Source organism: Miscanthus floridulus, chromosome 18 (assembly GCF_019320115.1).
Source record: "Miscanthus floridulus cultivar M001 chromosome 18, ASM1932011v1, whole genome shotgun sequence".
In the NCBI taxonomy this organism is placed as follows: Eukaryota; Viridiplantae; Streptophyta; class Magnoliopsida; order Poales; family Poaceae; genus Miscanthus; species Miscanthus floridulus.
In genome coordinates, this window is record NC_089597.1 from 62,229,491 (window position 1) to 62,240,090 (window position 10,600).

Consider the following 10,600-nt stretch of genomic DNA (forward strand, 5'->3'; position numbering starts at 1 on the left):
AACTTTAGTCAAACATGTCACTTTGAATCATGATACATACTCAAACCATGACTAAATGACCAAACTAGCCCTAGCCCTAAATACCAAAGTTGTTCATAATGATATCCTAAACATGTTCAAGCAATTTGCAAGGTCATTCAATCACTTTATATAGTAGTCACTCATAGAGCTATTTAAAGTAATCACATGAAATATGCCTTAAAGACTTGACCATGAAAAATGACATTCATGATCCATGCTCCAATTGTGAACCTAAGCATTGCCAAATTATTTTGGTGACTCAAATCTACCAAGTACATGTTTACATTCATGAACATTTGCATATGTACAAAGAAACATGCAATAACAAGCAACGTTGCATATGTTTCAATTCAATGTTCCAAGTGTAAATGCTTGTTTATGAATGCTTGATGATCATGCTCATGTTATGCAAGTCAAGTTATGCAAGGCTAACACTCGAGGTGTTACAGAAGACTAGCAGAGTTGTACATGGAAAGAATAGTGTGCTTACATGGTGTTCCCAAGAAAATTGTGTTTGATAGAGGCACTCAGTTTACATCGCAATTCTGGCATAAAGAACATAGATCTTTGGGGACAAAGTTGAATTTCAGTTTTGCTTACCACCCGCAAACTGATGGACAGACTGAAAGGATCAACCAGATTTTGGAAGATATGTTGAGAGCTTGTGCATTATAGTATAGTGATAGTTGGGATAAGAGTCTGCCATACGCAGAGTTCTCGTACAACAATAGTTATCAGAAGAGTCTCAAGATGGCACCTTTCGAGGCGCTGTATGGACGTAAATGTAGAACGCCTTTGTTCTAGAATCAGACCAGAGAAACTTAAGTGTTTGGACCCGATGTCCTTAGAGACGTGGAAGAACAAGTGAGAATGATTAGAGACAATTTGAGAGTAGCTCAGTCCAGACAGAAGTGTTACGCTGATATTCGCAGAAGAGAGCTAACTTTTGAGATTGGTGATTATGTGTACTTGAAGGTGTCACCAATGAGAAGTGTGAGAAGACTCAATATGAAGGGAAAGTTAGCACCAAGGTATATTGGACCTTTTAAGATCCTAGAGAGACATGGAGAAGTAGCTTATCAGTTGGAACTGCCTGAGAGTTTGTCAGGTGTGCATGACGTGTTCCATGTTTCCCAATTGAAGAAGTGTTTGAGGGTACCAGAAGAGCAAATTCCTTTAGAAGAACTTGCTGTTAAGGAGGATCTTACTTATGAAGAGTATCCAATAAAGATCTTGGAAACTGCTGAAAGAGTTATAAGAAGCCAAACTATAAAGACGTGCAAGATGCAGTGGAATCGATATACAAAAGATGAGGCTACTTGGGAAAAAGAAGAGGATCTGAGAAAGATTTATCCCCAACTGTTTGAGTAAGCAATCACCTGAATCTCGAGGACGAGATTCATCTTAAGGGGGGTAGAATTGTAACACCCTAAAAATGACATTCTTTTAAAATTAGTAAATATGATTTATTTATGCAAATATGTGTGCATTAAAATATAGGAAAATAATAAATTTTGTGGAATTAAAATTAAAAATAAGGTTAGAAACTTTTTGATGCATACATGCTGCTGCATATCTAATTTTGTGATGATTGATCTTGATTCAAAGTTCAAATGAATTCAAACCCTATTTGAAAATGTTTTTGGGAATCTATTTGGAAAAACAAAAAAAAGAAAATCCTTCTCACTCTCTCCTCTCTCTCATTTCGGCCCGTTGGCCCAGCTCCTTCGGCCCGCTGGTCCTTTCCTCCGCGGCAGCCGCCAGCCCAACCGCCTCGGCCGTTCGGCCCAGCAAGCCACGCCAGCCCAACTCGCAAGCAACCGCTGGCCCAGCACTGCACACTTAACCGCACCGTGCGCCTGCTCCCCGCGCCCTGCAGCTGACGGCTCAGGCCCGCATGTCAGCGCCGCCCCCGACCTTCCACCCCGCGCGCGCCTGGTGCAACCGCCGCCGTGCCCACGCCTTTGATCATGGGAGTGCCTCTCCCCCGCTCCTCAGCCTCGATAAAAAGGAGCCAAGCTCCCCCCTCGCACCCCCTGCTGTGCCCCGATCCATTTTCGCTCGCTCTCACCTCGGAAGCCCCAGCATCCGTTGCACGGAGGAGCACCGCCGACCGAAGATCGCCGTCCACGTCGCCGTCTTCCCCGAGCCGACTCCGTCATCGTTTTTCCCCGCTGTGAGCCTCCCCTCGCTCTCCTCTTTCTTCCCGACCTTTTCTCTTGGCTTTTGCCGGCCTGTTTGGCCATTACTGCATGCGCTCGCGAGCTTCAGCCACTAGCCATGGCGGCCACCGTGCCACCCGCGTTCTCCGGCCGCCGTATCGACATGTCCGAGGTCCCCTTCACCCCCTCGCTCTCCCGGTGCCTTTAGTTCTTCAAACCATGGCCCGTAGGCCTCTATCCGTGCGCATCAGTGACCTCCACACCACCGGCCATGGAGTTTGTCGCCGGCATCACTGTGTCGGCCGGGTCTCCCTTCTCTTCTCTCCCCCAGATTGGATTCTAGCCGTCTGTTTTCCGATCTGCGGTCAAGATTAGAAGATACCTCTTCGAAGGTCAAATAGCTTAAGAGCCCCTCGATTTTCATCTATTTGAACCCGCAATCCATAGCGTAAATCCACGAATACGCATTCTCGTTTTGAAAGCGTAAAGTTCACTGCTTATTCTAAAATACGTTTTTAGTATTTATAGAAATGCCATTTGAACTGTTTTGCTTATAAAATTGTCGTTTTAGCTCCGAATTGATCCGTTCAAATCGTGTTAGCTTCGTAATTTCATGATCTACATGTTAGAATCACTGATAGTCAAGTTTGGAACTTTTTAATTTCATGGTTAGATTTAATTAAATATATTGCTATAGGAAATCCCGTTTAAATCATAACTTTCGCATTTTAGCTCCGTTTTTCGTGAACTTCGCGTTGACGTGATCGTAGCGAGACGTAGATTATTTTCATAAACATTTTATCTTGTTTTCTATATTGTTGGTGTACTGTTCTAATGTTAGGAATGTTTGCTTTGCATGAATGCTTGTGGAATGTTGTATGTTGCCGTGTTGGTCGCGTTCAGACGGTGAGGAGAACGTTGGAGACCAAGAATTCTTCGACGACCAGCAGGACCAGCAAGAGTTTGTGAATCAAGGCAAGTATAGCATGGGCCTACCTTGATGTCCTATTACACTTTAATCAATTACTCATGTGCATGTGTCTAATTTTGATAACCCTAAGGACATTCTAGACATTTGATGCCTTGTTCCCTTGACTCCTATGGGGTAAATGCATACGGGTAGATTGCTAGTGCTCTAACTGAACTTGATCTACATGATGATGAATGATTCTATGGAACTAAAAGTTTAACATGATTTATAACAATTGTTCCATAGGGCGAAGGTGCAAATGACCTTTGATCATGTTGCTCCCAGCCCTCCATAAGGACTTATATGTCGGCAAAAGCTGGGACTGACAGTGCAACCAGGAGAGTCATATGGCTCTGACTTTAGCTCAGTAATAGGACCTTTTCTAGCTAGTGAGAGGTTACCTTTTTGGCGCAAATGGGGCTTGCCACGTTGGGTATAGGGCTGCCTCTGTTCCTATGAGTATAGCCACGATGGATATGTGTCATAGGAAAGGGGGGTTCCTACATCTGCCTGCCAAGAAAACCTAGCAGCCCTAACTTGTTAGAGAAACCTATGAAATGGCTTCATAGTGTACCCTGCCCGCTCACCTTGGCAGTGACATGGGAGTAATTAACCCAAGCATATGGGGATCACGACTCATGGTGAATGTGCACCACCTCTGCAGAGGGTAACAAACTGTTATAACAACCGTGCTCATGGTCACGAGTGGCCCGGAAAACTCATAGAATAACTAGTTACTTGTTGTTGATCATTTAAGTTGTTATATGATGATATATGATACATTAGACTCTGATATCTATTCATATGGGATTAAATGGGAGCTTAAGCATAATTTAATAACACCTAAGAATAAAAGCTTGACTTACTAAAAATGCTAACTGCAGTAAACCAGTGTCAACCTTTTTGAGCTTCATAACCCCATGTTAACTTGTTAAGTACGGAATGTACTTACGCTTGTTTACTTTCTTTATTTGGATAAAAATCCAGGATGGGTAACAGATGACAATGGGTATGAAGATTTTCCTAAGGATTTTTAGGCTTGTGGTCAACCAGTTGACCTTCCCTTTGATGGTGTTCCACGTGAGAGGGTTACCTTTTACTTTCTGCTGTGATGTTTAAGACTAAGTTATATTATGAATTTGATGTATGAGACACCATGATGATACTTTATGTAATTTGTCAGCTTATGTGTGTGATTGATTCCTGGGCACACACGAGTTTTGTGCATTCAATTTTATCCTTAAAATTGGGTGTGACAGTAGACATGTGCATGCCTACGCATAGCGGGCATGTCAAACGAAACCCTACGATGGAAGCTATTTCCTTTCTCTTTGATGGGAAATGCTAAATGTTGGTACATGCTCACCATAGGGAGTACACAAGGAGCTTGGGAAGCCTTGTTTTCTAGCTTTTGCTTGCAATTCTTTCCCATCTCTAGAGTAGTTAGTCTTCATTCTAAGGTTTTATCCTTTAAACAAAAAGAAAAAGAATCTCTAGGCATGACATGTGAATGTTTTAATGCTCTTATTAATACTGGCACTGACCTTGCCATTCAAGACCCCATTCTTCTTCAACACTTCTATATGGGTCTTGATAGGAAAACCTCAAAGCATCTTAATACGGCCTCAGGAGGTTCGTTCTTGCATGTCTCCACAAATTCGGGGAGAAGCATTCTTATAAAATCTTAGAGAACACCCCTGAAGAAGTAGAAAAAAGCGTTTAGAAGAGGAATCCAAGAAACCTAAACCAGAATGTGTGCCCCTATCACCAACTTTAGCTATCCCAAATCCCAAACCACCGAAAATGGAGAAAAGTCAAATTTTGGATTTCATGCTTGAATTCAAGGATGAATTTTTTGATGAATATGGAGATACCTTAAATTACCACATGATGAGGAGACCCCAAAAGTCTAGGAAATCATCATCCAATGAAGAACTTTTAGACCCTTCTGAGGAAGCTTTCCTTGAAAAGACTATGAAAGAGCTAGTATCTATAATAAGCAATAAATGGTTAGAAGAATCAGAGCTTTCCTCTTATGTGATTCATCTAGATTCACCTTCTATTTTCATTCATTACCAAATTAATAAAGCTCCTTTTGATGCTCTTTATAATCTAGTTGTGGGTGTTAATATCATGTCTGCATCTTTTGCTCATGATTTATTGAAACACATGCCATTAACTCCAATAACAAAGTTAATGAAAAGTCTTTCAGGACTCATTTTCCTGAGTTTGGGGATCTTGCATGTCCTACCTATCTAGGTAAAAGGAACTAAGATTCATTTGAGCTTCTATATCTATGATATTATAGAGTTTGACCTATTGATAGGACAACCAATCGAAAGACTTATCCAAGAAGGACAAACAGGGAAGTTGAAAATTAGCCTTGGGAAAAACTTTAAGCTCTCTATACCCATTACTCATTCTCTAAATGCTGAGAGTGAGCCAATTTCTGAAGAAGACCTAATGGAAGTGGTTAAGGTTGCATCTCTTGATGACTTGATCGAACCCAACCTTGAAGATGATGCCCAGTTCTTCATCGAGGAGGAAGAAGAAAATCCTATGGAGTCTGAAGCTCTAGATGAATTGCTTGGACCACCTAAGCCCACCATTGAGCTTAAACCCTCCCTTCTGGACTTAGATATGCTTTTCTCAATAATGAACAGGATTCTCCTGTGATCATAAGTGATAAACTCTCTCAGGAAGAATCCCTATGCCTACTAACTATCCTAGAAAAGCATCGTTATGCTTTTGGCTACTCGCTCCAAGACCTTAAGGGAATTAGCCCTGCTCTTTGCACCCATCGCATCCCTATAGATCCTAAATCTATACCTTCTAGGGAGCCACAGTGTAGTCTTAATAATGCGATGAGAGAGGTTGTTAAGAAAGTAGTTTTAAAACTCTTGCACACCAGGATCATCTATCACGTACCGCATAGTGAGTGGGTTAGCCCAGTTCAAGTTGTGTCTAAAAAGGAAGGCATGATTGTTATTAAAAATTAAAAGAATGAATTAATCCTCCAAAGAACTATCACTGGATGGCAGATGTGCATAGATTACCGAAAACTTAACAAGGCAACAAAGAAAAATCACTTTTCGTTGCCCTTCATTGATGAAATGTTGGAGCGACTAACGAATCACCCTTTCTTCTGTTTCCTTGATGGGTATTTAGGTTATCACCATATTCTGAATTATCTAGATGACCAAAGCAAAACCACCTTTACATGTCCATATGGAACTTATGCTTACCGTAGAATGCCTTTTGGGCTATGTAATGCTCCAGCTTCTTTCTAAAGATGCATGATGTCTATATTTTTTTATATGATTGAAGAAATCATGGAAGTTTCATGGATGATTTTTCTATTTATGGAAAAACTTTTGATGATTGTCTTGAAAATTTAGACAAAGTTTTGCAAAGATCTTAAGAAAAACACTTAGTCCTTAATTGGGAAAAATATCATTTTATGGTAAGCGAAGGCATAGTGCTTGGACATTTAGTGTCCGAAAGAGACATTGAGGTAGATAGAGCTAAAGTTGAAATAATTAAACAGCTACCTCCTCCTATAAATATCAGGGGGATCCACAGTTTTCTTGGCCATGCGGGGTTTTACCGCTGCTTTATAAAAGATTTTTCACATATTGCTAGGCCACATACAAATCTTTTGGCTAAGGATGTTCCCTTTGAATTTGATGATGCATGCTTGAAATCTTTTAATATTCTTAAGAAAGCACTCATCTCTGCACCAATCATTCAACACCCTTATTGGTCGCTACATTTTGAAATTATGTGTGATGCTAGTGATTATGCTGTGGGGGCAGTTTTGGGACAAACTAAAGATAAAAAGCATCATACAAATGCTTATGCTAGCAAAACTCTGACAGGACCTCAACTTAATTATGCAACAACTAAAAAAGAACTCCTGGCTGTTGTTTTTTTATATATAAGTTTAGATCTTACTTAGTAGGAGCTAAGGTGATTGTTTATATTGACCATGCTACTTTAAAATACCTGCTCACTAAGAAAGATGCTAAACCTAGACTTATAAGATGGATTTTGTTACTCCAAGAATTTAATTTATAAATAAAAGATAAAAAGGGAGTAGAAAATTTTGTTGCCGGTCACTTGTCCAGAATGCAGTTTGAAAATCCGCAAGAACTTCCCATTAATGATTCGTTGCGGGACGACATTCTCCTCAAAGTCACGAAATCCAACTCCTTGTACGCAAATATTGTTAATTTTATGGTTGCAGGTTATGTACCACCAGAGGAGAACAAAAGGAAGCTCATCTATGAATGTCGTCTCCACATATGAGATGAACCATACCTCTTTAGAGTCTGCTCTGATGCCCTACTCAGAAGGTGTGTACCAGCAGAAGATGGCATTAAGATTATAGAATGATGCCACTCATCACCATATGGAGGACATTATGGTGCATTCTGCACTCATTCGAAGATCTGGCAAAGCGGATTCTTCTGGCCAACCATGTATGAAGATACAGATGACTACATCTGGAGGTGTGGAGCATGTCAGAGGCACGGGAATATTAATTCAAGAGATGCCATGCCACTCACCAACAACCTATAGATCGACCTTTTCGATGTCTAGGGTATTGACTACATGGGACCATTTCCAAAGTCAAAGAACTATGAATACATCTTGGTGGTAGTTGACTATTTCTCCAAGTGGGTTGAAGTCATACCATGCAGAGCTGCTGATGCTAAGAACTCTAAAAAGATGTTTGAAGAGACAATATTTCCAAGATTTAGAGTTCCAAGGATGGTGATTAGTGATGGAGGAACTCACTTTACTGACAAGAACTTTCACAACTACTTGTTAAAACTTGGAATCTATCACAACGTCGCTACTCTGTACCATCCACAGACAAGTGGTCAAGCAAAAACATCAAATAAACAAATCAAGAACATTCTGCAAAAGATGGTCAATGAGATGGGGACTGCATGGAAGGATAGACTACCTAATGCACTATGGGCTTATAGAACAGCCTATAAAACACCACTTGGGATGTCACCATATCAACTCGTCTACGAGAAGACCTGTCATCTACCTATCGAGCTAGAATTCAAGGCTCACTAGGCCATCAAGTGATGGAACATGGACTTTGAAGTGATTGGAACTAAGAGGAAGATGCAACTCTCTGAGCTTGATGAATGGCATAAAAAGCATATCACAATGCCAAGATTTATAAGGAGAGGACAAAGAGATGGCACGACAAGAGGATCAAGAAGGAGTTTGCCCTAGGAGATAAGGTATTACTTTTAAATTCCAGGGTTGAATTATTCAGGCACAAAAAACTTCAGAGCAAATGGCAAGGACCATTCAAGGTGATAAGCACCTCGTCGCATGGAGTGGTACCACTTCAAAATGATGAACGTACGTTATTCAAGGTAAATGGCCACCATCTCAAGATCTTTCTAGAACCTAAAAAACCACCTGAGGATTTAGATGAGGTAGACTTTCTAATTTTACCATAGATTTATAGCACTGCCATCCTCTTTACGTTTTGTAGCGCATAAATATACTTTTTGGGTTTAGATAGGGATTCAAAACCACCATGAGAAAACCCCCACGAGAAGATGACATGTGGGGCTGGCTAGCCCCACCTATAGGTCAGCCAGCCCACCTATCAGTCCCCTCGTGCCTGGTCAATTGTCTCATATCTTCTAGAATCTTCCCCTCTACATTCCCGTAGTTTTTTGCCACATTCAGTTTTTCCTCATTACGAGACCTCTAATGGATAGACCTTGACCCCTACTACAAGTTGTTCCCCCTATATAAACAAGCCCCTACCTAGTTCCAATGGCTGGAAAAAGAGATCATCCCCTTCAGTTTTGATCTAAACAAGAAGCCTGATGCTATGGCACTGAGCGTCATCCCACCGCGAGAGATAACTCCCGTTCGTCCCAACCAATCCTACTATGCCCAAGTTGTCCATCATCCGGTGATCGCTCTGCCACTGCCGCATTCACTTCTTGAAAACAAGCCACGTCCATAGAAGCCTCAACTAGATGCCTAAAAGTTGATCAAGGTGACAAAGGAAATCCACCTCCTACCTTCAAAGGGACACGAGGTGCTGACTGGCATGAAGACCAATAAGTTTGGAGATGTTACCCCTCATACAATCATCAATGGAGTCCGGGCTCTACCGGAGAAGATCAAGGTTGTTCCCCCCTAAGAAGAGGAAGGGGCCACTAGCTGCTCTAGAAAATGATGAGAAGCATCCACTAATGAGTATTGAGAGAAAAAGATTGAAGATCTCTTTGATGTTGTATATACTTTAGAATAGAGGATTGACGAAGAACAAGTTTTTTGCAAGAGCCTGCAATAAGATTTAAACGCTTTGAATCATTTTATTGCCAAGACTAGGAAGTAAAAGAGTGATAGGTTTTTGATAAGGCACGAGAGGTTAGGTTAAATGTTTAAAGATAGTATGTTTAGGTTACTCGCTTAGCTAAGATTGTAGAGTGGTTGAAGTTTGTGTTTAGGTTGGTTTATGTAATAAAGTGCCTTATGATATTAATGGAATCTTATTATTATTATTATCTACTCTTTATTTCTTTTGGATATGTGTTTTGTCTCCACATGTTGTGCATAAAAGGTATATAGGAAAACAAGTGTGGGAGAGACACACCGCGACAACAAGACACAATTTAATCGTGAAAATTATGAAGTGCAGGAAGTAATGGACCAAGGACTATGTGCAACGAAGCGGGCCTCGAACAGCTCCTAGAGCAGGCTGGCTCATCACGGTGCCACCTCGCCCCAAGCATTATCCTCGGTTAGGTTTGAGCCCAATATGTTCTATTTTCGCATGTTTCGCTTTCCGTTTTGAACCGAATTGAAAATCCTTTGATAAACAACTATAAAACATAAGGAAAGATTATTTCATTCATGACTAAAGGATAGATTCACATAATACTTTTTCTAGAAGTCTTCCTACTATTGGGAACTTATTATTAGGGACCCCATCCTACTTAAGTTGTTGTGGAATGAAATATAGTAGAATAATGAGAACTTGATTCTTGATATCTCGTTAATTGGAGAATTTTATTTCAAAAAGTAAAAAAATAGCTACACCTCTCCTTTGTGGTAAGCAACATCACACCAGAGATAAATAAGATATATACACTAGGAAACCTTCTACATATGCTACTTGTTATTGTTTTGAGTTTGGTCAAACCTTGTGACCCTTGTTGAGAAACTTATCATGCTCTCAAGATCAAGATCACATACACTCCACATATATCTGCTGCTCCTACACAAGGAGTATGCAAAAATATGTTTTCCATCCACCCAAAAAAATATTCTACTCCTGTATTGGGAATAGACACAAAAAATATGTTTGTTAGGATAAAAGCTCCAAGTTCTTATAAAGTTTCAATTGTAGAAAAAGAGGCATGGGCTATGCAAAAAATCATAAAAGAAAAATAAA